Genomic DNA, 27,992 nt, shown 5'->3' on the forward strand with positions numbered 1-27,992 from the left:
AGAGGGGCTTCAATGGGCTATAATCCCATAGAGTCCACATTCCACAGTAGCCATTTTCTCCAGGTCAACTGATCTCTGCCATGACTGGCAATGCACACTGTGAGCCTGATAGCGCAAAGGCTCTGCTGTGCGCTACTGATGCTACTATAGCTATGCTTCCATGTACTGTAGAGCACACAGCATCAAGCTAGTATTATCGACCTGTTCAGTAGTAGTACCAGCACAGGTAGTTGTAACTAGATTTGTTCAACAAAGAGGCAAAAAAAAAGGTCAATTGTTTCATGTTCTCTCTTCCCCTAGTGGAGTGACATTCTGAGCAGTTGTTGCAGGGTCAGATTCTTCTGAAGGAGAGAGCATTAGGAACTTTGTAAATGATGTTCTCATTCAGAAAGCATTAGCATGCACAGAAATCAAACAATACATGCAGGCAGTGCTTGTCCAAAACAACATCAGGATCCTAGAATTAGGGATGCTGAGAAATTTGTGGTGAACATACCGGGTTTGACAGCTGCTATCACCTGTGCGCCAAATCCCCAGTTTGTTCATTAGTCTGGCATCCATCTCAAATCGCTGTTGAACAGCTTTGCGGCTGTGGTGGTAGACTTTCATTCCCTTGCTTTACAGGGGCTTTAACACCTGCACATGAGGCGAGATGATTATACCTATGGTCATGGATGGTCAGGCTAGGTAACTAAATGATGCGAGGGTGGAACTATGCCCCCCATAAGGCTACGCGAAAATGCCCATGCTCAATATAATGTTAATAACGCAAAACTAAATGGTGAGATTTTTTCTAAAAATACAATATTTATAATCACTGGCTGATGGATTGATTTGCCCACTATTTATTTATACAATTGGCTGAGATGCATGCTGCGACAACAGATTTGTAGAGGAGGAAGGAAACTAGAACTCCTGTCAGGCTGGTGAGAATGTGCATACATGAAACACAGTCAGTTGCACTGTACTGATCAAATACGGTACGTGAAAAGTAACCTGACGAACAGGCTCAGAACTGTCCACAAACAGCCGAATTGACAGACGAGAAATCTGTCCCTTTTGCAACCGGAAAGTAGGCCATCAGCTGAGTTGGTTGGGGAAGTGTTTGAATATCCTTACTAGGGTTGCCAAGTCCCTCTTCGCCATTGGCGGGAGGTTTGGGGTGGAGCCTGAGGAGGGGAGGGGTTTGGGGAGGGGAGGGGCTTCAATGCCATAGAGTCCAATTGCCAAAGCGGCCATTTTCTCCAGGTGAACTGATCTCTGTCGGCTGGAGATCAGTTGTAATAGCAGGAGATCTCCAGCTAGTACCTGGAGGTTGGACCTAATAAACAGTACGTGGGCTCAAAGTCAAAGCTCAATATTCAGAATACAGAGATGTAATTATTACAGAAACCACTAATACATGATGACCAACTGCCAATGGAAAAACAACTGTACACCTTCCCCCGGATCCTGGCTCTGTGCTCTCCTATGCGGAGCCGTACCGGGCATACATCAAAGAACACGAACAAATGATCACGTAAACCACGGCTTGCGAGGAGCAATTGCTGAAGCCTCTTAATGTATATTGAAAGTTAGAGGAGGAGGAGCTCACCTGTTTAATAGGGAGACTGAACAGGCAACTGGAACACCTCCCACATTTGGGGTGGCCTTGAATGTTAACTGGTTCTCTATTGGAAAAAGCATCCGTGTGCTCCAAGAGTTTTTTTTTAAGCATCTTGTTTTCCTTAGTCCAAATAATGGTGGTTCAGAACATCCTGGAGACATTTTCAGGATAGCCTCGAGACCTCCTTCTGGATGCTAAATTGCAAGCAATTTTTGAATTGAAATCCCGGTGGGTGGGTAGAGTTGCGTTTAAGTAGTAAGAAGTGACTGAAAGGTAGGTTGTTACGTAAGTGTAATGGATGAAAAGAGGTAAAGTGAACCCCTCTGCTCCTATCCGTAGGTTTTCTGGACGGTACCTGGAGGTTGGCAACCCTATTCTAAGCAAATCTGGAGAAAGCTGGTTTAAGGTCCTAACCTGAACAAGTGTGTGTGATTTGGGGCTTGAGACAAGAGTTTCAGATGTTCTTAGGGTGAAAGGATTGTTTGTCCCAACACAGCCACCCAAAGGACGTTCAACAGAGGATTATCTATGATGCCTAGTATCCCACAATGCATGCGCACCGTGGGATTTGTTTTCCGTTACCTGCCATTTGAGCTTCAATCTACACAAAGTGGGGAAGAGATAACCGCCACTGTGAGCGGAGAAAAGCAAAACCATATCAGCCAGGGATGGGCGCAGATTTCCACTGCCCTTTGAAATGAGAAAAGCACTGAGGTGTGTAAGAGAGAGATGCTAAAAGGAATAGATGTGGGAAGGAAATTGCTATCGGACGGTCTGCCACGCCCCCTCTTCCCCAAGCCGCCGTGCAGGCAGCTTAAAATCCAGAATGAAACCCACCCCGGCTGCAGCCTTCCAAGAACGGATGTCCTTTTATCCAAGAGGCTGGAAACGGCTTACACGAGATAAAAAGGTCACAAAATGATGGTAATCAAACAGACAGTGTTGACGATAAATTAAAAATACACAGAATTCAACAACGGAAGCACTGCCTACTGCCCAACACATGAAGCTGCCTTATACTGAATCAGACCCCTGGTCCATTGAAGTCAGTATTGTCTACTCAGGCTGGCAGCGGCTCTCCAGGGTCTCAGGCAGAGGTCTTTCACATCACCTACTTGCCTAGTCCCTTAAGCAGAGGCTGGACAAGAACTAGTCAGGGATGCTCTAGGCCAGTAGTTCTCAACCTGGGGCCATGTGCCCCCCCCCCCAGGGGGGCTCAGGATATTCCAAGGGGGCCACAGGTGAAAACTGCGTAAATGGGGGGCCACAACAAGAGACTAGGGGGTAGGGTTGCCAGGTCCCTCTTGGCAACCGGCGGGAGGTTTTTGGGGTGGAGCCTGAGGAGGGAGGGGTTTGGGAGGGCAGGGACTTCAATGCCATAGAGTCCAATTGCCAAAGTGGCCATTTTCTCCAGGTGAACTGATCTCTATCGGCTGGAGATCAGTTGTAATAGCAGGAGGTTGGCAACCCTAGTAGCGGGCCACAGAGGGAAGTGAGAAGTGAAGAAAACAGAGAAGTGACCGAGAAAACAAAAGAAAAGAAAACAGAGAAGCGAAGAAAATAGAAAACAATGGTAGAGGCTTTGTTCTCCCTGGTATGTGAACATTGTTGTTTATTAGAGTGTTGTATTCCCTTTTTGTGGGGTATTTTTTTGTAAATTTCAGTTTCCCAATAAGAACTGCATGTGTGCATTTTGTATGGCTGTTTATGCTTCTTTGTTCCTTGGCTATTTACAAGCAAAATATTTAGATCGCTTCCTTTCTACCAGTAGAACAGGGAGGGGCACAGGAAGGAAACAAGGTCGGAAGGGGGCCACGGTCGGAAAAAGGTTGAGAACCACTGCTCTAGACTGATGCTGCATTAAGCAGGGGCTTGCGCTAGATGACCTGTATGGCCCAACTCTATGATTCCATGCTGGAGAGTGGATTGCCCTCCTCAGCCAGGCACAGGGCCACAGAGAGATGCAGAAGAGAACTCCAGGGGTGGGGGACAATCATGGTCCTCCTCACAGTAGCCCATCACAAGAGGGGGCAAGGCTCCCCTGGCCCCCAGTGTAACTTGAGCACTGGCTGTGCTAAAACCATTCTCACTGATTTTAATAGCCAAACCAGAAATATTATTTCATGCGAAGGGGGAGGCAGTTTGGGTAACACGGCGATATTATAAGCTCCCAGATCAGGAAAACACAGGTTGTCTAACCCCACTTCCAAGGTCGGGTTCAAGGTATTTTTGCTATCTCCAAACAAGGTGCATTCATTACTTCCTCCCATGCTGCCACCATCTGGGTCTGGTTTGGACCACATGAACACATGAAGCTGCCTTATACTGAATCAGACCCTTTGTCCATCAAGGTCAGTATTGTCTACTCAGACAGGCAGCGGCTCTCCAGGGTCTCAGGCAGGGGTCTTTCACATCACCTACTTGCCTAGTCCCTTTAACTCAGTGGTTCCCAACCTTTTTCTGACCAGGGACCACTAGGACTTTTTTGTTTGGTGCAGGGACCCCAAGGTTCAAAATAAAAATTCTGAGAATTTGAAAATAAACTTTAATCATAACTGTTAGTTAAACATTAAACTTAGGATAATATTTGAATATATATATATATATATTTGTAATAGAGAACTTTTAATTGAAAATATTAATTTATTATGGGTTTATAACTTTGTTTCGCGGACCTTAATTTAGTTCTCGCAGACCCCTGGGGGTCTGTAGACCCCCGGTTGGGAACCAGTGCTTTAACTGGAGATGCCGGGGATTGAACCTGGGACCTTCCGCATGCCAAGCAGATGCTCTGCCACTGAGCCACAGGTGAACAGATCTCTATTGGCTGGAGATCAGTTGTAATAGCAGATCTCCAGCTAGTACCGGTACCTGGAGGTTGGCAATCTTACCCTACAGTACATCAGCACGCCCTTCCTGTCCACCCCCAAGCAGCTGCTTGTGCAGCTTGGCTGAATAACCGACCCTGCCCACTCTTTCACTCAATGTGATGAGAAAAAAGTCCTCTGTACCCTCTTCCCTCCCCATCATGGCTACCAGTGATAAAGTTTATTGTCTGCGGCTGAAGGCCATCACAACCCTCCATACAAAACATTAAAATAACATAAAATATCATAAAATAATAATAAAATAACTTTAAAACAGTCATGGCTACCAAGTGCCAGATTCTAACTTGAAGAAGGCTTGGCCCAGGGTCTGTTCCAAGATTCAACCCTGGAACATGTTAAGCAATAGAAATATACCTCTGAACTTTTGCAGAGTACATTCCCATATTAACCTCTGCTCGTTCCCATACATATTAAGGGCAAGTGTTAAACCCTGATGGATTTCTAACAATTTACCACAGCATACCAGGACAAACATGGAGATTCGAGGAAAGAGGGGGAAAACCCCACCATAAAACACAAAGGCGTGAACAAACCTTCTGCCTCCCCCTTCGTTCGACATTACCTGAGGGATGCTCCCTCCCACACAGGTCTTTTTTAAAGAGTTTCCTGATTTACTCTGATTTAAATCAGGGTTGTGTTAGCAACACACTATTGCCGTTACCAGAAGAAGAAAAAAAGGTAAGGAAATGCTGTTCTTCCCCTACTGCTCCCATTTCAATTGCGCTGCTCTTTACCCATTTGCAAGCCGCAGGAGGGAGCAATTTAAGGCTTCTGAGCGAGATGCTTAAATTAACGATTTACAAATAGCTTAATTGAGGTCCTGCTCTCGATCTTTTCTAAACAGAAATCACTAAATGGTACCGAGTCCCTTCCCTCAACCCTCCCTTTTGCTAGTTCCACTGTGATGTGAATTAGAAACCTTAAGCTGATGATACTGGCTTTCATACCACACTCTGGGGTTGGAGACAGTGGGTTGACATTGGTTAAGTCTGGCGACAGGGAACTCCTTCATTTACAGCAGGAGTGGAGGCTCAGCTTCCAAAACAAAACCTGGATTGTAAAATGAAGGACAAAGGCCATCCAAATGAAGGATAAACAGGCATAAAGGAGCTTGAAATAAGGGACAGGATTGTGCAGCTGGTATGACTGGAAGACGAGTTGGCTGGTTACGCTGCATTTACAGTGAGGAGTCTCTGTTAGGGCTGTCAATTCGGTTCGGTCCGAACTGAAAATCAACCGAATTTCCCCTGATTCGTTGCTTTTCTGTTCGGACGGATCCGAACTCAAAACTGGCGGGCAACCGGGGGGGCCGAATTCAGCAAGTTCGGGAGTTCGCGAATAAATTCGGCAAATTCGGCCGTCAGTAAGCAGCATAACAGTCAGTAAGCAGCATTCTCCTCCCCCGGCCAATCGGTGGGCAAGCTGGGTCTTCTTCTGGCCAATCAGTCAGGATTGAGTACTGGAGGAATCAGCTGATGTGCGGCCCGGCCAGGGAGAGAGAGAGAGCGAAATCCTCATGTGTGTGGGGGGGGTGCTTGTGCACATTCGCTCCTTTCTGTGGCTGCAGGGGGCGCATTTTTGGGGGTGCACACACAAAACTTTCACTGGAACTTCAGATGAAGCTTCTTAAGGTACCCCCCAAGTTTTGTAAACATTGGGTCAGGGGGTCCCGAGATATGGGCTCCCCCCCTTTTTTCTTTCCATGGCTGCAGGGGGCGCATTTTTGGGGGTACAAATCCCAAACTTTGAGCGGAGTTTCAGACCAGTGTTCTTAAGATACCCCCCAAGTTTTGTAAACATTGGGTCAGGGGGTCTCGAGATATGGGCTCTCCCCCTTTTCCCTCCCCCCTTTTCCATTTATGTGGCTGCAGGGGGCGCTTTTTTTGGGATATAGCCCCCAAACGTTTAGCATAGCTTCAGTGAATTATTCTTAAGATACTACCCAAGTTTTGTAAAGATGGGTTCAGTGGGGGCAGAAATATCGCCTCCCCCTTTTCTCTTTCCATGGCTGCAGGGGGCGCATTTTTGGGGGTGCAGACACAAAACTTTCACTGGAACTTTAGATTAAGCTTCTTAAGGAACCCCCCAAGTTTTGTGAACATTGGGTCAGGGGGTCCCGAGATATGGGCTTTCCCCTTTCCCCTTTCCCCTATTGGGATGAATGGGGCAGCCGATCCAATCCTGTGTGCATCTCTCCAGAGCAAAACGTTCCGTGCCTAACTGGAATCATCTTGGATTACAGCCCGTCCTGATGGAACAGAAGACAGCCACAGTAAGACCCCTTTGGGGGCTTTAATCTATAATTTTTCTCCTGTGTATGTGTGTGTGTGTGGGGGGGAAGCAGAGTCTGTGTGTGTGTGGGGAGGGAGCAGTTTCTGTGGGTGGGGGGGAAGCCAAAGGGGGCTTTCGTCGGTTCTGCCTGGGGTGTGTGTTCCCCCTCGAGTCTCTCGCTCCCTGGTTTGAGGGGGGAGGTTTCAGTTGTGTGTTGCAAAGGTGTTGTTTAACAAGGTTGTGTTTGCAGTTGTTTTGCTAATTTCTCCGCTGTTGTCGGGCTGGGAGTTTTGTGCGTGAGCGGCAAGCTCTGCTGAGAGATGCACAACATTAAGGGTGGGGGGACCCCTTTCAGGGCCCATATCTCAGCCCCCCCTGACCCAATCTTTACAAAACTTGGGGAGTCTTTCAATAAACGTCCTTTGAAGCTCTGCCAAAAGTTTGGGACCTCTAAGCCCAAAAATGCCCCCCCCAGAGCCGCGGAAAGGCGCGGTTGTGTTTTTAATGGCTTTATTCTGCCGAATTTGTTTCCTAACTTTGAATTCCCGCCGAATTGAACGGATACGAAGTGGGGGAGTTCGGACTTCGGCACGTACCGAACCCACAAGGGCCAAATTCGGCCGAATCCGAACTGTACCAAATTTTTTTTTTTGACAGCCCTAGTCTCTGTTCTGCAATCGATGTCACTGCAAATACAGAGGCGTTTGTATTGGCAACTGAGCATCCAAACAGGAGTTTTCTGTTTACTTTTCTCTGTCAACTGCCACCTTCCCCATGGTGCCACTGGAGGGTATGCTTTTTTAAAAAATGGTAATTGCTATTGCCAAAAAAAACAAATCAGTGGGTTTTAGATCAAATCAAGCCTGAACTGACCCTAGAAGCTAAAATGACTAAACTGAGGCTATTGTATTTTGGTCACATAATGAGAAGGAAAGAGTCGTTAGTAAAAGACAGTAATGCTAGGAAAAGGGCAGCAGGAAAAGAGGAAGGGCAGCAGGAAAAGAGGAAGACCCAACAAGAGATGGATGGACTCAATAAAGGAAGCCACAGCCCTCAATCTGCAGGACCTGAGCAAGGCTGTCAAAGATAGGACATTTTGGAGGACGTTGACTCATAGGGTCGCCATGAGTGGTAAGCGACTTGATGGCACTTAACACACACACACAATTGCTATTTAGTGGGGGAAAGTGCCGTCAAGTCACAGCTGACTTATGGCCACCCCGTAAGGGTTTTCTTACTTTAATGATACTGTTGCCAATTCGGCACTGAACAATGTCACACTAAGATCAAAATTAAAAAGGAAATATATATATTAAAAGATAGATATCTAGATAAACAATAAGGAAATTAGTATTTTTTAATCTTGATTTACTGAAATAAAAAAACTTGGCAACTGCCAACGTAGTATTAAAATCCACCCCTGCTAAAAGAACCCTCAAATTATCCAATTCACAAACAGATTCCCAGATAAAAGGCTTTATCCATCTGTCTCTAGCTTCGTTGAGCAAGGCGGGAGGTGGTTTTGCCATTGCCTGCCTCCAAGTGGGCTGAGAGAGTTCTGAGAGAACTGGGACTGGCCCAAGGTCGCCCAGCAAGCTTCATGTGGAGGAGTGGAGAAACCAACCCACTTCTCCAGATTAGAGTCCACTGCTCTTAACCACTAAACCACACTGGTTATTTTTAAAGAGCTCAAAAAGTCACCCAGTGGTGTGGTGGGAAGAATGGTGGAAGGAAACTGATGCTGATGTGGGCAGGACCTTCAGAAATTCTACACCTTCCCTTCCAGATGGTGTGCTAACCCGCTTGGATTCTGTTCTTTTAGAGAGAGAAAACTTAGGAAACCAGGTCTGAGAAACAGTGTGCCAAGGATTGGGAAAACCTGGAAAGGAGGATAAGGAAGAGGAGGAGGAAGAGGAAGAAGAAGAGTTGGTTTTTATAGGCTGACTTTCTCTATTACTTAAGGAAGAATTAAACTGGCTTATCACCTTCTCTTCCCCTCCCCAAAGCAGACACCCTGTGAGGTAGGTGGGGCTGGCAGAGCTCTAAGACAGCAGTGACTAGCCCAAGGTTACCCAGCTGGTTTCATGTGGAGGAGTGGGGAAACAAATCCAGTTCACCAGATTAGCATCCGTTGCTCATGTGGAGGAGTGGGGAATCAAACCGGGTTATCCAGATCAGAGTCTACTGCTCCAAACTATCGCTCTTAACCACTACACCACGTTGGCTCTCCAAGGAAGGAGCTGGTTAGAGGACAATGTCATGTGGGTGCTTCAGAAAACAATGCTCAAGTTTGGAAGGAAAGGCAGAGCAAAATGTCCTTGTGGAAGCAACCATATAGTAAGGGAAGTGTGTGTTTCCTGCACACACACACACAGAGACAGACAAAAAGAGTAGCAGCAGCCATTGATATGGAGTGGAAGTGATAAAACACATAAAGTGATAGTATCACATCTCAAAGTTTCCTTATGAAATGTTCCAGGGATGAGGGAGACGTTGCCTGCACAGGTGTTTGTTTTTGCTGACAAACCCTGCAAATGGCATCGCGTTGAGTTCCATCCTCAACGAAACCCTAATTTCCCTCTAAAATTCATTCAAAAGCTGAAGAGGAACCTCCAATTTTTAATTTATTTTTTGATTTCTTGCTTTAGGCCAGTGGTTCCCAAACTTTTTGGGCCACCGCCCCCTTGGTTCCACAAACTCAACCCCAGCGCCCCCCTGCCCTATCCTATAAAAATCATTGTTCAAAACAGGGGTTTGCATCACTCACTAAAGAAGATAATAATAAAATTTCAAAACAGTAACAATTAATTGCACATCTATTCAAAATCAAATTAAAACTTTTTAGTTGAAATGTATTCAACAAAACTGATGAACTTGATCCAGTGGTACCACCTCTTCAAAGTCTGGAAAAAAATTCTGATAGTTTCCACAAAATTTGCCAGCATGGTACCATGGCTTGATCTATTGTAAATTAGTGAACATCGCAGTTGAAAGGGCCCACCTCTAGCACCCCCCTGCTTTCCTCTTTCCTCTTAGTGCCCTCTAGGTCATCCCACCCACCCCCAGGGGGTGGTACTGCCCACTTTGGGAACCACTGCTTTAGGCCAAATCCAGTGACATCTTCTGGAGGCACATGAGCCCTCTTGAGACCTCAAGGGTGTTGGAAAACACTTTCGGCTCCTTTGCGAATGACTTCGCTCTCTTACCCAAGGAACAACCTTCACATTCATTCTGAATTCCCCTTTAAGTGAAATGTCACTGATAAATCAGCAATGGAGCCAAGACTTTATTTGCTGCTAACTTGATGGTCACTGCAGCGGTCAAACAAACCGCTGTAGGCACATTGAGAAGACTGCAGACAGGCTCAGGGACAGCGTGTGGGAACAGTGGCTTTCCAAGGTAAATCGAGGATGGGGGACAGGATCGAACCATGGATCTCCCAGAAATCAACAGCTCTTGAGGGGCAAGGAGGAAGCCAAATTAGAAACCAGTCCTTACAGCTAGACAGCTATCATAGAATCATAGAGTTGGAAGGGACCACCAGGGTCATGTAGTCCAACCCCCTGCACAATGCAGGAAATTCACAACTACCTCCCCCCCAGACCCCCAGTGACCCCTACTCCATGCCCAGAAGATGGCCAAGATGCCCTCCCTCTCATCATCTGCTTATGGTCATAGAATCAGCATCACTGACAGATGGCCATCTCTGTGTGTGTTTGAAGTGCCGTCAAGTCTCAGCCGACTTATGGTAACCTTTTGGGGTTTTCATGGCAAGAGACTAACAGAGGTGGTTTGCCAGTGCCTTCCTCTGCATAGCAACCTGGTATTGCTTGGTGGTCTCCCATCCAAATACTAGCCAGGGCTGACCCTGCTTAGTTTCTAAGATCTAACGAGATCAGGCTAGCCTGGGCCATCCAGGTCAGGGCGATGGCCATCTAACCTCTTCTTAAAAACCTCCAGGGAAGGAGACCAAATGCCATCCAAAGCCTAATTAATTTGTTGGTTTAGATCTGCTCAAACAAATTATGCCTCTTATGAAAGGTTCCATTGAATGTTTTGGCAGAGGCACAAGCTGTCATCTGGGTGCCGCCTTGGACTTTAAAAAGCCAGCTTAGCCAGCAGCATGCAAAATTCAAACATATGATTGCGGTGAAGAGTTCTGATGGCAAGCTTGTCCAGAGCATCGCCAGCCACAAATTCAGCACCGCTGGGGACAGTAGGAGCCACCCACAATCACAGCGAGTATGTGAGCTGCCCCCAAATGAAGATAACAGGAGCCAATTAGAGCTGATTTTCTGACTTGTGGTTTGCTGCCATAAAAGCATGCTCCCTCCCCGCTTGATTGAGGAACACACAGTATCTTATTCCCCCTCAGACTAGTGAACGACAATGTTCTCAACGGCAACTCACTCAGCAATTCACAGGCCGAGATGGAGGCAGCTGGGTGTTTCCTCCACTCAGAGGAGATAGCTGTACAAAACAGAAATGGCTTGGGGGGATGTCAAACTCTACTTTTATAAGGGCAGTTTCAAGCAGAGAATACCGCCTCTCCTGGTATAACCCCTGAAGGACATTGAGATCATCTGATGAAAATCTGCTGGGGGTCCCTGGCCCTAAGGAAGTGCGACTGTCCTCAACAAGAGCCAGGGCTTTTTCAGCCTGGTGGAATGCTCTGCCAAAAAACATCAGGGCCCCCTGCGTCAGGACCTAAAGGAGTGCCGCAGGGCCTGCAAGACAGAGCTTTTCCATCAGGCCTACAACTGAGGCCATCTTTATTGGCCTCACCCCTCCCCTTCTTGGGTTGCCAGGTCCCTCTTAACCATTGGTGGGAGATTTTTGGGATGGAGTCTGAGGAGGGCATGGGCTGCCAAGAAAAATATTGATGAATAATTGGGACTGTTAGAGAAGTAAAATAACTTAGCAAAACAGGAAAAAAAGGGTCTGAAAAGCCCCCATAAAGGGGGAACAACGTCTGCTAGCATCTAATCTCCTAAGTGATTCCAAAGCCTTCTTTCTTATATTTAGTGTATCAATAGAAAAGAAGGACAAATTAAACCCTAAACTCAACCACTTATCCTCCATTAACTTATCCCAAGATGATCCATGGGAGTCAAACTGAGTCTGTCTTAAGAGCTCAGGTAGGGACTCACAATCGAACAAAAAGAGTTTAAATTTTACTGCAGCTACCCAAGCCATAAGAGAAATTTGACGACAACCAGTTTCCGACAGGAAATTAGAATTTGAAATGCATTTAGGAGCTCACAGAACAGGCCGCAAGAATGAAACCTGCTGAGATCCACATAGGGGCTCCGTACAGTAAGAAGGGCAGGATTTTTGCTTGATAAACCTCCAAAACCATCAGAACAGATTAGCCCCACAGATTGAAAAAATAATCTTGTTATAGCAGCTAAATGTGCTTTCATTCCTTCCAAAACATGAGTAAGATGAGTAGACCAGATATTGGAAGCTGTAAAATGAAATCCACAATATCAAAATGAGTTCACTTGCTCAATCAGATGCCCCTTAATTATCCAAGACTGACTAACCTTTCTATATATACCTGCTTTCTGAAAAAATAAAATCTTCAATTTACTATAATTAACAACCAACTGGTTATCCTGTCAAAAATTCACCATTGCACAAAGTATATGGTTCAACCCTACTCTCATAGTAGATAATCACACAGCATTATCTGCATACAATAAAATCAGCAGACGATGAGCATTCAATTGAGGAAGATGGAAATTACTGTGATTTAACTTGAAAGGGAGATCGTATAAATACAAATTAAAAAGATCTGGGGCCAAAATACAGCCTTGTCGAACTCTTTTCGTTACTGGAATTAGATTGGAATACTTTCGAGCGACGAAGCATCTGACCTTAACAAAAGATATAAAATATAAAGATTTAATTAAAAATAGTCATCTTGGTAGCCTGTGTAACTGTTCCAATTTGCTCCAAAGACGCAAGTGAGAAATCGAATCGAATGCACCACGTAAGTCAACAAAAGTGGCATGTAGCTTCCTACTAAGAGAAATATGCTTATCTGCCAAAAAAAAAGAAAGAGTATAAGCATGATGGAGTGTAGAGGAACCTTCCTAAAAACCAATTTATTCTGGACCAATTACAGAAAAAAATTCATCCACTGACGTAGTCTTAACTTATGATGGGCAGCATATGATTTTGAAGGAATTGAAAGTAAACGAATGGGGTGATAATTAGACAGAAAGTTAAACAGTCCCTTTTTATGGACAGGAATGATTCTGGCTTGATGCCACAGATCTGATATTTTTCCCGAATTATAAATGGCAGTGAATACAACTGCTAAAACAGGAGCCCACCAACAGGTATCTATCTTTAAAAGCTCAGCAGGGACTCAGTCAAGGCCAAGGGACTTCCCAACTTTGAATTCTGCCAGAAAGGTAGAGATTTCCTCAATAGTAAGAAGATCACATCTTTCCCAATTATCTAAATTTAGAATCGGAGGAGAGGGGCCATCAGGCAAAAAGCTGTCATCATTAAAGACAGCATTAAAATATTTCTCCCGTTCCATAAGTGTTACTAGACAAGTACAGGGAATAAAATGTCCTCTACTACTAAAATTTACCAAATGCCAAACTTTTCGGGAATCCCACACAGAGGAGGCCTAGAGTAATTTCAACCTTCAACACTTCTCATAAGCCCTTTTCCTTAACTGGCTATATTTAGTAAGTTGACATTTAGCCTGTAAATATCTCAGAAGCGTAGAATGATAATTTCTTCTACAAAAGCTAGATAACAATTGGGATTTCCTCCTCTTAGGCTTACCAGGGCCTGCAGCTCCATCGGAGGAAGCTCCTCTTCAGCGTGCAACGCGCGCATGCATGCCACGCAATGCGCTTACGTGGTCACTCTATCAATCTCTGCCGAAACTCTGTGGTTTCCATAGAGCCTCCGCGTCACTTCCGGGTAAAACTGGAAGTGACGTGGGCGCGTTGCGCAGGCGCACGTACACACGTTGCCCGACGGCCCTCAGGTGGTCGCAACCCTACCTCCTCTTCAAAACTTTAGAACCCATCATATATTGGGATGGTCCACTATCCCTTTTTACAACTGATCTTGAAATCGTAAAAAAGGGTTATAATAATTCCAGTAACTGGGGAAAAAATTAAGAATACTATCTAGAGGGCCCAAAAGAATACTATTCCTTATATCCATCAACATCGGAGAGTTTAACACCAACTGTTGAGCCAATTTTGGGGGCCATTTCCTGGCCCTAACACTGGGAAAATATTCTCCCACATCACTTGTAGTGGAACAATCTTTTATTCCCAAACTCAACTCCATCTGTAAAGGTAAACAGTCACTATCAAAGGGGTTTCCCAACAAAAAGGATCTAATACAGTCAGAGATAGAGAATTAAAACAAAATAATCAAACTACTGTGTATGGTGCTACCTCTGAAAATCTCTTGAAATCTTCAGCTGGGCCGGAAACCAGCAGCCAGATTACTAAATGGAACATACAATGGATATATTATGTCAGTTGTACAAGCTCTACATTGGTTCTGGGTTTGTTACCTTGCATAATTCAAATTGTTGGCCTTATCCTTTAAAGCTTAAAAAAGGTCTGGTCCTGGGATATCTGAAAAGCCATTTTCTCCTGCTTGACCCTGCCCATGCACTAAGATCATAATCTGAGCAGGCTCTTCTCCTCACCAATTCACAGGTGAGGCAGGTAGCGACCAGAAAAAGATAACCTGGTGCCTTTGTTGTCACAGGCCTGGATCTGTTTACCTTCCATTGCATTTGGTTGAGTGCAAGGACCAACCTACATATTGTATCAGGGATCCTCTGATGTTAGAGTTGCCAACTCTGGGATGGGAAATACCTGGAGATTTTGGGAGTGGAGCCTGAAGAGGACGAGGTCTGGGATGGGGAGGGACCTTAGCAGGGTATAATGCAGAGCCCACCCTTCAAAGTAGCCATTTTCTCCAGGGGAACAGATCTTGGATGTCTGGGGATCGACTGTAATAGCGGGAGATCTCCAGGTGCTACCTGGAGGTTGGCAATCCTACCTGATGTGTAGGTTAGCCTTAAAGGGCAGCCCCAGAGGGAAGGGGGAAATGGTTCATAATTTTAATTCTGGAGACAGAGGAAAAGCTGTTTCCCACCACCCGGTTTTCCTGACACCAAAAAATGTTAAGATCTTAAATACTGAATTATGGATAAACAAAGTTTGGAAAACGGTTAAGCTGTCTGAACAAAGTCAGTTAGTTCATTTGAGACATGGCAGGCAGAAGGCTGGGCTGGCTTTTCATATATTTAATTAATTATTAATTCTCCAGTGCATTTTATAGGATTGGATCCAACTGTTTTTTCTGCTGGTGAAAAGGTAAGGAGGCATCCTCTTGCTATGACAACTGATCTCCAGCCAATAGAGATCAGTTCACCTGGAGAAAATGGCCGCTTTGGCAATTGGACTCTATGGCATTGAAGTCCCTTCCCTTCCCTCCCCAAACCCCACCCTTCTCAGGCTCCGCCCCCAAAACGTCCCGCCAGTGGTGAAGAAGGACCTGGCATCCCTAAGTCCACCCCTGGTCCCTGGTGTTTCATCTGAATGTGTTTCAGTCCACGTTGCAGCCGTCCAGTGATTAATGATTATTTATATACATCAGACTTTTCTAAATGAGCATTTATCCAAAGCAAGCTGTTAGTCCAGTTATAATGAAGCAAGCCACTCTAAGTAAGGTCGTAGACATAGCACTATGGGCAAAAACGCATGGTCGCTTTAGCCTCCTTTATTCCCTGTTTCAGCCAGGATTTACGTTCGGCGAAACGCACACGTTTGATCCTGGCTAAATCCTGGCTGAAACAGGGAATAAAGGAGGCTAAAGCAACCACGCGTTTTCGCCCTATGTCTCAGTTGGGGAAAAAGACAGGCAAAGAAGAATACAGTCTTTCCCCCTCCCCTGTTGTGGCTCTTACCAAAGGGAAAGAACATCAGGTTAAGGGCCAAACTAAATAATGTAGAGGGGGCTCGAACTGAATTGTTGCCACCTGCACTGGTGAAGTAGGAGTTGAACTTCCCCAGCCATCACACCGTTTCTTCTATCGAAGCTGGCTTCCTGGGAAACAAGCAAGGAGCCCTCTCCATGCCTGTCTTTTTACTGGGACATAGCACACTGGACAGGCCGTCATTATTGTTATTATTACTATAACAAACATTACAAAAGTTTTCAAGACCTATCAAAATACGTTTTGATAGGTCTTGAAAACTTTTCACTCAACCTCACCCATTTCAGCCTTTTCACTCAACCTCACCCATTTCCTTTCCTTCTTACAGCCCCCATCTCTAGGGTTGCCAAGTGCCAGGTGGTGGCGGGCAAACCTCCGCCAATCCACCTGGCTGCCCGCTGACCAGCTGAGGGTCGGCGGGCAACCCGTGCACGTGGCGACACGTCACTTCTGGTTTACATCCGGAAGTGCTGCATTGCAAAGGGCCGGTTTCCGCTCAAACTCCCAGTTTGAGTGGTAAAGGCCTGTTGCGATGCGGCACTTCCAGGTGTAAAACGCATCACAAGGGGCCATTTATTGAGTGGAAAACGGCCCTTTGTGATGCGTTTTACACCCCGAAGTGCCGCATCGCAACAGGCCTTTATCACTCAAACTGGGAGTTTGAGTGGAAACTGGCCCTTTGCAATGCAGCACTTGTGGGTGTAAACCAAAAGTGATGAAGCACTTCCGGGCGCATGCAACACCCCCGCCCACCTCCACTCCAAAAACCTCCTGCCGAAGAAGAAGGGGGACATGGTAAGCCTACCCATCTCACATGACTCTTGTACATGCTGGTTCCATGATTTTCAGCACAGCCTTTGGGATGGTCCATAGGGTTACCAGGTCCCTCTTTGCCACTGGCGGGAGGTTTTGGGGGTGGAGCCTGAGGAGGGTGGGGTTTGGGGAGGGGAGGGACTTCAATGCCTAGAGTCCATTTGCCAAAGCAGCCATTTTCTCCAGGCGAACTGATCTCTATCGGCTGGAGATAGTGGTAATTAGCAGGAGATCTCCAGCTAGTACCCGGAGGTTGGCAACCCTACTAGGTAGGCAGAGGAGCCAGTTTGTAAACAGATGTAACTGAAAGAAGGGTCTGCTAGCAACAGTGCTGACCTTTTTATCCATTAGCAAGGCATCGTCGTGCAGCCGGCCCACATTTTAGTGTTCCAAAGTCACTATGGATAATCCATGGGGAACACAAAGGGCATATAGAGGAAGGTCAATGAAAGCCATAGTCAAACATCAAATGTACACTTTTACCACACAGCATCTGTTTAACCTTCTTGTATCGCAAAGGCTCCTAAGAGTGGTACCCTAGTTTCAAAAATCCATTTGCGCCTCTCTTTTTAACAAAGGTCAGCATTCTGCTCTCTGAGTTTCTTTAAAGAGGTTGCGAGAGGTCACATTCTAAGCCCGGGATCCGTACTCGAAAAATTCTCCACCGCCAGCAGGCCAAGGCTATGGGAAGGTGGAACCCGAGGCTCCCGACGCACACATTACCTTCAGGTCTGGCGGCATGATGCCTCATACGAGCTAAGTGCCGGCATATTTCATGCGCACCCTTTCCTTTAATGGAGGTCAGAAGTCACCCCCAGCCACCGAGGGCATCGATTCAACACCAGCCCTCCCCAGCACTCTGCAATCCCCTTGCAGCAGCAACCAAGGACACCCCTTTCTGCCCCAGACAACTCTGTTCTCATTCTAATTCTAGCACATCAGACAGTAATTATAGGTATATCAACGGCACTGACAGATTGGAAGCTCATCATCCCTGCACCTGTCAGTGTTCAAATTGCAGACACCTCAGGAGATGGAATGGAAGCGGGGGAGCCGTGCTTCGATTCCCCCATCCAACATCACTTTTCTTTGGGGGGGGGGGAGATGCTTCATCTGCTCGTTCTACCTGTGGCTGATGTCTTGGAGAACCACCCTCCAAAAAAGTTACAAGAAGCAAAACTGTTCCACCCACAACCAATACCCTGTTTCTCCTCCAGCTAGCTTGAGATGTTTCACATCACTGCTCTGGCCGACCGGCCACCACTTTCCTTGGGTTGACATTGACAATCAAGGACACATGAACACATGGGTTGACAATCAAGGATTGACAATCATGGGTTGACAATCAAGGACACATGAACACATGAAGCTGCCTTATTCTGAATCAGACCCGTGGTCCATCAAAGTCAGTATTGTCTACTCAGACCGGCAGCGGATCTCCAGGGTCTCAGGCAGGGGTCTTCCACATCACCTACTTGCCTAGTCCCTTTAACTGGAGATGCCTGGGATTGAACCTGGGACCGTCTGCACGCCAAGCAGATGTTCTACCACTGAGCCATGGCCTCTCCCCAGAAACACAGCAGCCATGTCAAATAAGGAAACGGGCATGAATGTGACTGAGCAACAGAACTAGCATCAAAATGCTGGATCAAAGGTCCGTTGGCCATGAAAGTTTTATTTAGGAGACAGGGAGTATTCTTGAGAGCCAAGTGGGGCATTGTGATTGCTGTCAAATTAGGACCTGTGATAACCGTATTCAAATCCCTACTCTTTCATGGCAGCTTACTGACGAGATCTGGCTAGCATGTCATAAAGAAATCTAGATAGCTTGCAAGTTTTTTTCTCCATACTGAGGAATTCAAATATGCAATCTGGAAAGATGCAGTCGGGGAATGAGTGTGTCATATGATCTATTTTTCAGGTGGACTAGGGCTAAAAGAGAGAGATGAAGAGCAGATATCACTCACAGCAAAGAGGAACAAAGCAATACCACAATCCTTAAAGGATCTTGGGCCCATGACGATCTATAGACTTCCAAAATGTTGGCAGGTTTCAAGAAGCGGAGCTCCAGCTGATCCCCAGGAAAACCCACTGATCTATAGGGCTGCCAGGCCCCTCTTCACCACCAGCGGGAGGTTTTTGGGGTGGAGCCTGAGGAGGGTGGGGTTTGGGGAGGGGAGGGACTTCAATGCCATAGAGTCCAATTGTCAAAGAGGCCATTTTCTCCAGGGGAACTGATCTCTATCGGCTGGAGATCAGTTGTAATAGCAGGAGAACGCCAGCTACTACCTGGAGGTTGGCAACCCTATTCCTGACCCATGGGGTGATGTCACATCCCGACGTTTACTAGGCAGATGATGTTTACAGGGTGCTTTGCTATTGCCTTCCCCAGTCATGTACACTTTACCTCCAGCAAGCTGGGTACTCATTTTCCCGACCCCAGAAGGGTGGAAGGCTGAGTCAACCTTGAGCCGGCTACCTGAAACCAACTTCTGTCGGGATCGAACTCAGGTCGTGAGCAGGAACCCACATTTTCTGTTTACATGGACCCATTTGCACACAGTTTAGTCCCTGCTCATTCCAGGTAATGTGGGTTCATTTGATCCTGGGTGGAACGGGGCTGGAACTGGGCTAAGTGACCATGCGTTTTAGACCAAAGTGTCTGTTGTGGGGAGAGGAAGGGAATTAGATTGTAAACCGGTTTGATTCTCTTTAAAAGATAGAGAAAATCGGCATATAAAAATCAACTCCTTCTTCTTCTGCTTCAATTGAGGGACAATTGAGGGACAGCCACGGATACTGCAGCAAGAGACCAGGGATGCTTCCACCCAGATTTGTCCCCTATCTTTTATCCCAGTCCAGAGTGCTGTTTATTGGAGCATGCTTACAGCAGCATCTTCTAATCGCCCACTTTCCAGGTCTTCCTCACCCTCGGCACAATCTCCCTCAAGCCTGAATTTCTACAATCGTTTGGAGGAAAAAATAAAATGCAGTCCAAGCAGATTAGCATGATGTCTGAATAGGAAGGTAAGCATTTTCAAAGGTCCTGCCCCGGTTGGCGCCATCAGCCTCATAAGCATCATTTCTAGGGTTGCCAGCTCCGGGTTGGGAAATATCTGGAGATTTTGGGGGTGGCGCCTGAGGAGGGCAGGGTTTGGAGAGGAGGGGGGGGGACTTCAATAGAGTATAATGCCATAGAGTCCACCTTCCAAAGAAGCCATTTTCTCCAGGTGAACTGATCTCTGTCGCCCAGAAATCAGTTGTAATAGCAGGATATCTCCAGCCACCACCTGGAGGTTGGCAACCTTAATAATTTCCCCTGTTTCACCACTGCAAGTTTTTTGTTTAAAAAATCAGCAATTGTTATAGCATTATAACACTATAGCGTTTACTGAATTTTTCTTTTAAAAGCCCTAAAAATGTCTTCCAGTGGTACGCAGGGGAAAATGGTGGCTGGTGTAGAAAAGGGCCGTGAAGACCCCTGTGTGGATACTTCCATGGCAATGCAAATGCACCACATTTTGTAATGAATATAAAATACAGAATCCTCACCATGAGAATGGAGCCAAGGAAAGATGAGATAATGTGTATGATTCAAGCAATTGAGGATTTATAGTCCAATACTGAAAGGAAGTGTCTTCTGTCCTACCATGCCCCCCCCCAAAAAATCTGATGGATTTAGCCTTTTCACACATAAAAAAGACTAGACTTTCAGGGATCATGTCTATAGTTTCCAACTAGAGAGGTGCATTTGAAAATGATCAGTCTCAACAAGCACAAGGAAGAGGTTGAGTGTTTTCTTCCAAGTGGGAAGCAGACAGGAGGTGCTACTTGTGAGTTGGTGCTTCTCTGTCCTTGACCATACTGCCTTCCTCTTTGGAGAAGGCTGGAGGAAGAGAACACAATCTGAGTGGTACCAGAAATAGAAAAGAAAGAAAGATAGAAAACCATATAACAGAAAGAAGCAGCAGCAGTAGTAGTAAGTTTGCACAGGGAACTGTCTCCACCAACCTTCAGTATCTGCCAGTGTAGCTTCCTTGCTCAGAATTCAGCTGTGTTCTTAATGAGGGGCAATCAGCTGCTGGCGGTTTTCATTCATTTCCAGCCAATTAGCCAACAGAGGTCCATTGAGCAAAATGTGAGCAATGTTTTATTTTAAAAAGGCAAGAAAAGTCGAGTTTTCACACAATGACGGAGTAGGAGATTCAGGGCTGTCTAAGCCCAGGGCAATTGCTCCATCTTGCAGCAATTAATTTCAAAGATTAATTATATCCAGCTTGAAGGAATGCTACCTTGTGTCTCCCACAAACTCACCACAGTGTCCCAAAGTTGAAGGGGATGAGTCCAATGATCAGTCTAAAGCAGCGGTTTTCCCAAGTGTGGGTCAGGACCCCAAAGTGGGCTGCAAACCTAGCGCAGGTGGGTGGTGAGGTCCAGAGTATGAGGAATAGGGTTAGCTGGGAGAAGAGTTTTTTGCTTGGTGACAAATTTGGGTTTGCTTCTGCAAAATGGCCAGAGTGATGGAAGCACACCTGTTGCAATATACACTGGCTGGTTCCACACCGGTGCAAGAAAAGCCGCCCCTACCGTGGAAACAGCAGACGTGAGGATGAAACCCACATGCCCCGTCCCAGGACCACTTGCTCCTTCTTATGTCGATCAGACAAAAAGCTCGTGCTGAACTGGATAATGGAAAAAACAAAACAGCACTATGACCAAACGATATCCAAAGTGCAATCCTATACTATGCAAAAATCTTTATCAACATGTTTGGTAATAAAATCTACACTGCATTAGGATTCTGGCATATTGATGTAACAGACGTTTCATTCATTTAATAGGATTGTATGTGAGTTTTCACTATTCTGCATGGTCTAATTCATGTTCTTGTAGATTTGACAAGTATATTTTTGTATGTCTGCTTTCATTATTGTGGCTGAATGTTAGATAAAGATTTTTGCATGGTATAGGATTGCACTTTGGATATCATTTGGTCATAGTGTTGTTTTGTTAGATCACGAATATCAGAAAATATGCCCACTCACTCCGCCAGTTTGTTCCCCACATAAAATGTGTTTGTCAATATTACCCGGAAAGATGCAGCAATATTTTAGTACACTTGAGGAACCTCTTCAATGGAGAGCATTTATGCTAGCTCGACTCAATTCCTTTCCATCTAAGGTTTTATACGGGAGATTTACTAAGACTCCCTTTAACAAGAGGGTATGTCCATGCGGAACGGGCCAGCCAGACGCCCTACATCACATTATCTTAGATAGTCATTTACATGAAGAACCCCGTAAAAAAATTTATATTACCCTTAATCAGCAAATGGATGGCCCCTTATAGAACATCCACTTGCCAATTCTTGCTGAACGACATTTCAACTGATGTTACGGCGAAGGTGGCGGAGCTTTTGGCAGAAGGTTAAGATTCAAACTCAATTTTAATCTAGATATGTATTATCTGTTTATCTCTGACCTTGTGACCATCAATATTATTATCCCAATAAAGGTTATCTGATTCTGATTCTGATTTTGTTTTGTTCTTTCCTTCTTGTGTCGAGGCAGAAGTGGCCACCATTGTGAAAGCTGCTCTAAGCCCCGCCCACCTCCACTGATTGGCTGCAGCCACAGCTTTTACATGAAGCCTCTGCAGGCAGCTTCATGTGGTTACCAGCTACGGGTTGGGAAATAATTGGAGATTTTTGGGGTGGAGCCTAAGGAGGGCGGGGTTTGGGGAGGGGAGGGGCTTCAATGCCATAGAGTCCAATTGCCAAAGTGGCCAATTTCTCCATGTGAACTAATCTTTATCAGCTGGAGATCAGCCGTAATAGCAGGAGATCTCCAGCTAAAACCTGGAGGTTAACCAAATACAAACTAGAACTGAGCTGCTTACAAGTGTTATTCAAGCTTGTACAGCTACTATGGCTCTTAAGAAGATTTTATAGCAGTTTCTATTTATATATAAGACCCAAAAAGTGCTTGATTTCTAATTTACTTATTTTATATATGTAGTATCAACGTCAATTTTATGAACTCAAAAATACTTGTACAAACCAAACTTATGCTGCTATACATATATAGGAGTATCAATTATTCATACAGTCGCATTACACAAATATATATATATATATATATGGATTCAACTCAATATACTCCAAAGAGTATGTGATGGGTGGAACAGGTCCCGGTAGATAATCCTGTTTCCCAATCTTCGTCAGCCACCCGCGATATTTTATCGGCTCTGTGTTTAGCTTCATTTAAAACCGGAACTGGATAGCCTCTCTTTTTTATGGTTGCCAACCCTAGAAACCCCTGGGAGCCCCACATATCATGTTCAAAATGAGAACGTCATCATGTGGAGGCTCCCCCCAAAAAACAGGGGCATGCTGTGTTCCACCAGAGGGGAAATCGCCACATGGAAACAGCCAGTGATAATCAAGACGGGGCGATGGTATTTTGGACAGTAAAAAAATGCCTCTCTATTCACCCTTCCCATTTCCCATTTCCCACATATACAGGTTTGTTGCTCAACCTGAGTGTCTTGCATCTGCCAACATGGTCATGAGATTTTTCAGTGGAGCTGGTTCACACCACGCCTTGAGACCTCATGTGAACGTTCGCTGAGCAATGACCATGTATGTGTGAACCTGTCTTCTGAAATGGTGTGTGTGTTTCAGGCTGTTTATGCTAGGTAATTAGCAGAGTGTTCCAGGCTGAAGTGTCCCATATATTTTTTTTCATTTCTTCGCACTGAACCGTCATTCCAGCCGCCACTGCGCATACCTGCTTCACATTTTTTACGAGCACCTTTAACGCAACCTTTTGTGTTTGCTCCGCCCCTGCATCGAAGCATTTACTGAAGGAACCATGAAAAATCACAGCCGCAGCTTAGCTATGCAAATGACAATTGCTAATGGCTATGCACACGAAGGAAAGGAGCAGGCGAGTGGGGGTGTGTGGAATTTGTTTGACTTTCTCTTCTTGCATCGGGACTGTGAACAGTCATTTTAAAGGGCTGGTTTTAAAAAGCAGCTTTGAGCGAGCATCAAAACCGACCCTGCATAAATGGCCTCAGACTCTGGAGTTTTGAAATCTCCTCCCCAAACACATTGTCCAAGGTCCGGACCAATGGAAAGTGGGGCCAAACTGGCATCAATGTTTGTGATAGAGCCTTCCCTAGTTTCTCTTTACCACTTTGTTCAACGGGTCAGGTCAAGGAGGTCTGGAAAGAAGGCATGCCAATTTTCTAAGCTAATAAATAAACAAAAATCAAGATTAAGGGAGGAATAAGGAGAGCTTCAGGGAATACCGGAGCCGCAGGGTCTGTTCCACTGAAGACTGAATCTAGAGTGGGTATTAATTTTTCGGTCCTTAATCCAATTCCTTCCGGAGCAAATCTGAGTAGATCTGCCCATAATTAAAAATTACTTACCACTTCAGCCTTGCTTTTCATCCCTGAAAGGAGACTAACTTTATTAGCATGAGATGGCTTTTGCAGCAGAAGCAGCAACTTGGGCTGGCAGTAGGGTTGCCAACCTCCAGGTGGTGGCTGGAGATCTCCTGGGATTACAACTGAATTCCAGGCTAGACAGATCAGTTCACCGGGAGAAAATGGCTGCTTTGTAAGGTGGACTGTATGGCATTATACCCCATAGAAGACCCTCTCCTTCCCAAACCCTGCCCTCCTTAGGCTCCAGCCCCCAAATCTCCAGGTATTTCCCAACCTGGAGCTGCCAACACTAGCTAGCAGACAGATTTGGACCGGAAACTGTGTTCAGATCACATATCTGCCATGAGATCACACAGTCTGGCAAACTGGCAATCGATTTCCACTTTAGTACCCTCTCTACATAAGAAGAAGAGTTGGTTTTTATATGCTGACTTTCTCTACCACTTAAGGAAGAATCAAACCTGCTTATAATCACCTTCCCCTCCCCCCAACAGACACCCTGTGAGGTAGGTGAGGCTGAGAGAGTGTGACTTGCCCAAGGTCACCCAGTTGGCATCATGTGTAGGAGTGAGGAAACAAATCCTGTGCACCAGATTAGCCTTTGCTGCTCATGTGGAGGAGTGGGGGAATCAAGCCCGGTTCTCAGATCAGAGTCCACTGCTCCAAACCACCGCTCTTAACCACTACTATGGGAATAATATGTGCCAACCCCACAGGGTCATTTTCAGATTCTAAATAGGGATAGTTTTTAATTTCTTATGCCAGCTGTTTTGGTCTGGACATCCCAGTTTGAGTTTCACTTCTTGCGTGAATCAAAGCTGTGATTCTTTATTTTCATGCCACTTTCGGGGGTCTCGCACTGAATTTTTCCCCATAAAAGTACGCATTTTGCAATGTTCTTTGTGCATTAATAAATTAGCATTGTATGTATATTATGTGTGAAAACTGTGTACATTTTAAATAATTTCTATCCCACTCTCTCCACCAAAGCTGCTAGAGGTGATTTACAATTTAAAACTACAACAATAATCACCTATTAAAATCACTTTTAAAACAAATAAAAAACCCACAATCGACAGAAAGCCTGAATAAATTCAGACATATTTGGTAAACATCATATATATGAACTGCCATCTAAAACTGAGTGTGAAATCATAACATAGGCATACACAACACACACAAAGATCTATAAAACCAATAATGAAAAGAAGAGCACCAAAACAGTTGACAAAAATATTACAGAAAAAGAAACTCCACAGAGAAATTAATGCATTTCTAATTCCAAGGTTCTTCGCTATTCAAAAGTGCAATCCTAAACAGAGTTGTTCCCTTCTAAGCCCATTGACCCCTTCTAGATCCATTGAAGTCAATGGGCTTAAAAGAGAAGGACTCTGTTTAGGATTGCACTGTAAGGGTTCAATGTATAATCCAGGTGTCCCCCATTCATCATTTATTGAATTACCTTCTAGATTTAGAAGAAGTAAGTTTAATTATACGTGACCGCCATTCAATAGACATCCTTTCCCCCTTCTGACCTTCCCTAAACAAATAATGTATAAACCAAAGGATCACAGGTCCCCTAATGATAATATACTGGACAGAGGTCAACAAAGCACAGCCAGAATTTAATTAATTCCTTAATACCATTATGCCTTTTATAGAAGCAATCCTGCTAACCCTGCTGTTCCATAACCAATAGGTCTACATAATTGGACTTAGTGTAGCACTAAAGTCAGCCAGAATACTTCTCATAGATTATTTGGTTGGAATCCTTACAATAACACTGTAGGTGAGGTCATATTATTACCCCTGGATTGGAGATTTGGGGAGAGGGGTTGAGGCTTGAGCACATTGGCTTGCTTAAATAAGGTAACCTAGCTCGTTCCCAGCCGAGGAGTGATTAGAACCAGGGGCTTTTGGTTTCATAGCTTAGGGCCAAGCTACATAATATGCCTGTCTTCTGCCACATCATGGGTATGCGACCGGACTCACAATGTACATTGAGGGAACTCACCTTAAAAAGATCAGTTTGTTCAATACTGCAACGGAGTCCTGCGAGGGAGGGAGAAGGAACATCCGGCTTCCCTCCCATTCCGCTTTCCCTAGCGGAAAGGGCAGTGGGGGAGGTCTTTTCACCTCTTTTCTCCAGACATGTGGAACCAGAGAAAAGGGGCAACCCCCCACTGCCTTTCGTAACTGGTTGAATCGACCTTGTTTTAATGTAATTGACTGTTTTCAACTCTAGCCGTGAGCTGCCTTGGAAGATAGCAAAGTGGTGTATAAATGTTTAAAATGAATGCTTCTGTGGACTTATTTGTAAGGCTAACATAAATGATAAATAAATAGCGGTGACACAAGTTTCTTCGCTCTGTTTTTTTTTTTGCCCGCTTTTAAATTTTTTTTCCTAATGCAAAAGGTTTTAAGCTCTTTCCTGGCAGCTGCCTCGCTTCATGCTCACCCAGGACATTCAAAGTCGGCGCATGCCACGGAAATAAAATCTATTATTGTGACAAGCCCAGCAGGGGCTACTGCTGGAAAGACCACGATGTATTTTGGCTTTCCTATTATTATATTTTATTGTTATTCTCGAAAGCATTCTCTACAAGACAGTCACAGTAATTTGAGGAGAGATAGAGCTTTTTAGCATAAAGCCAGCTAGATTCTGTAGAAGAGATAAGCAGGCTGTCAGAAGACACACACCAATGCCTCTATAGTGACTCGATACCAAGCCTTTAAAACCAAAATAAAAAAGAACAATGTTTTAAATAATAAGGCACAGATGAAAAACAAAATAATATAATTCTATAAAACCAACAAGTCTTTAGATTTTATCACATTTATGGCAAAGGCAGTGTGTTCTGCAGTGGGATATGGTCATTCCTGGGTACAAACTATAGAAATGACAGGGAAGGGCGTATGGGGTGGGTGGGTTTTGCTATGTACATCAAGGAGGGCATGGTATCTAATAAACTAGAAACCATAAAAATGGCAGACTCGTCCACAGAATCCTTGTGGGTGACAATACCAGGCCACAAAGGTAATTTAGTGTTGGAGACGTTCTATCGGCCCCCCTGGCGAAAAGGCACAGGGTGATCTAGAGATGGAGAATGAAATAAGGGAAGCATCCAAAGGTGATGTAGTAGTAATAATGGGAGACTTTAACTACCCTTATATTGACTGGATAAATGCATGCTCCAGTCAAGCCAAAGAGATAAAATTTCTAGACATCCTCAATGGCTGTACCCTCAAACAGTTGGTCATGGACCCAACCATAGGGGAGGCGATCCTGGACTTAATACTCTGTGGTGCTGCCAGCGACTTAGTGTGAGATGTGGATGTAGGTAAGCCAACTAGCAACAATGACCACAATGGCATAAAATTTAATTTATATGTAGGTGGGAAAGTGCCTGGGAAATCTCACACAATTACGTTTGACTTTAAAAGAGGGAATTTCTCTAAAATGAGGAACCTGGTATGAAGAAAGATGAAAGGAACAGTTAGGAGGGTTAACTCTCTGGAAAAGGCTTGGCGTTTCTGCAAGTCCTCAATTCTAGAGGCTCAGCTAGATTGTATACCACAGGTTAGGAAAGGTAGTATAGAGTCCAAGAGGTCGCCGTCATGGCTAACAGGTAAGGTGAAGGAAGCTATTAGAGAAAAGAAGGCTTCCTTCAGAAACTGGAAGGGTTGCCCAAATGAGGCAAACAAAAGCAAACACAAACTTGCACAAAGGAAATGCAAGCAAACAAATAGAGACACAAAAAAAGATTTTGAGGGACATGTCGCCAAACACATCAAGGCCAACAATAAGAAATTCTTTAAGTACATTGTGTGTGTTAAGTGCCATCAAGTCACTTCCGACTCATGGCAATCCTATGAATCAAAGTCCTTGCTCAGATCTTGCAAATTGAGGGCTGTGGCTTCCTTTATTGAGTCAATCCATCTCTTGTTGGGTCTTCCTCTTTTC

The 27,992-nt window shown here is 45.0% G+C and overlaps 1 protein-coding gene and 1 non-coding gene across 8 annotated transcripts in view; one reads left to right on the forward strand and one right to left on the reverse strand.

Annotated features, from left to right (window-relative positions):
• The window catches only part of SRCIN1 (SRC kinase signaling inhibitor 1), a 321,558-nt gene that overhangs the window by 235,311 nt on the left and 58,255 nt on the right, over window positions 1-27,992 (reverse strand). The window lies entirely within an intron of this gene.
• LOC130491004 (small nucleolar RNA U3) lies at window positions 20,273-20,488 on the forward strand. Its single transcript, XR_008933844.1, has one exon. It is a non-coding gene; the product is annotated as a small nucleolar RNA U3 (small nucleolar RNA).

Source organism: Euleptes europaea, chromosome 18 (genome assembly GCF_029931775.1).
Source record: "Euleptes europaea isolate rEulEur1 chromosome 18, rEulEur1.hap1, whole genome shotgun sequence".
In the NCBI taxonomy this organism is placed as follows: Eukaryota; Metazoa; Chordata; class Lepidosauria; order Squamata; family Sphaerodactylidae; genus Euleptes; species Euleptes europaea.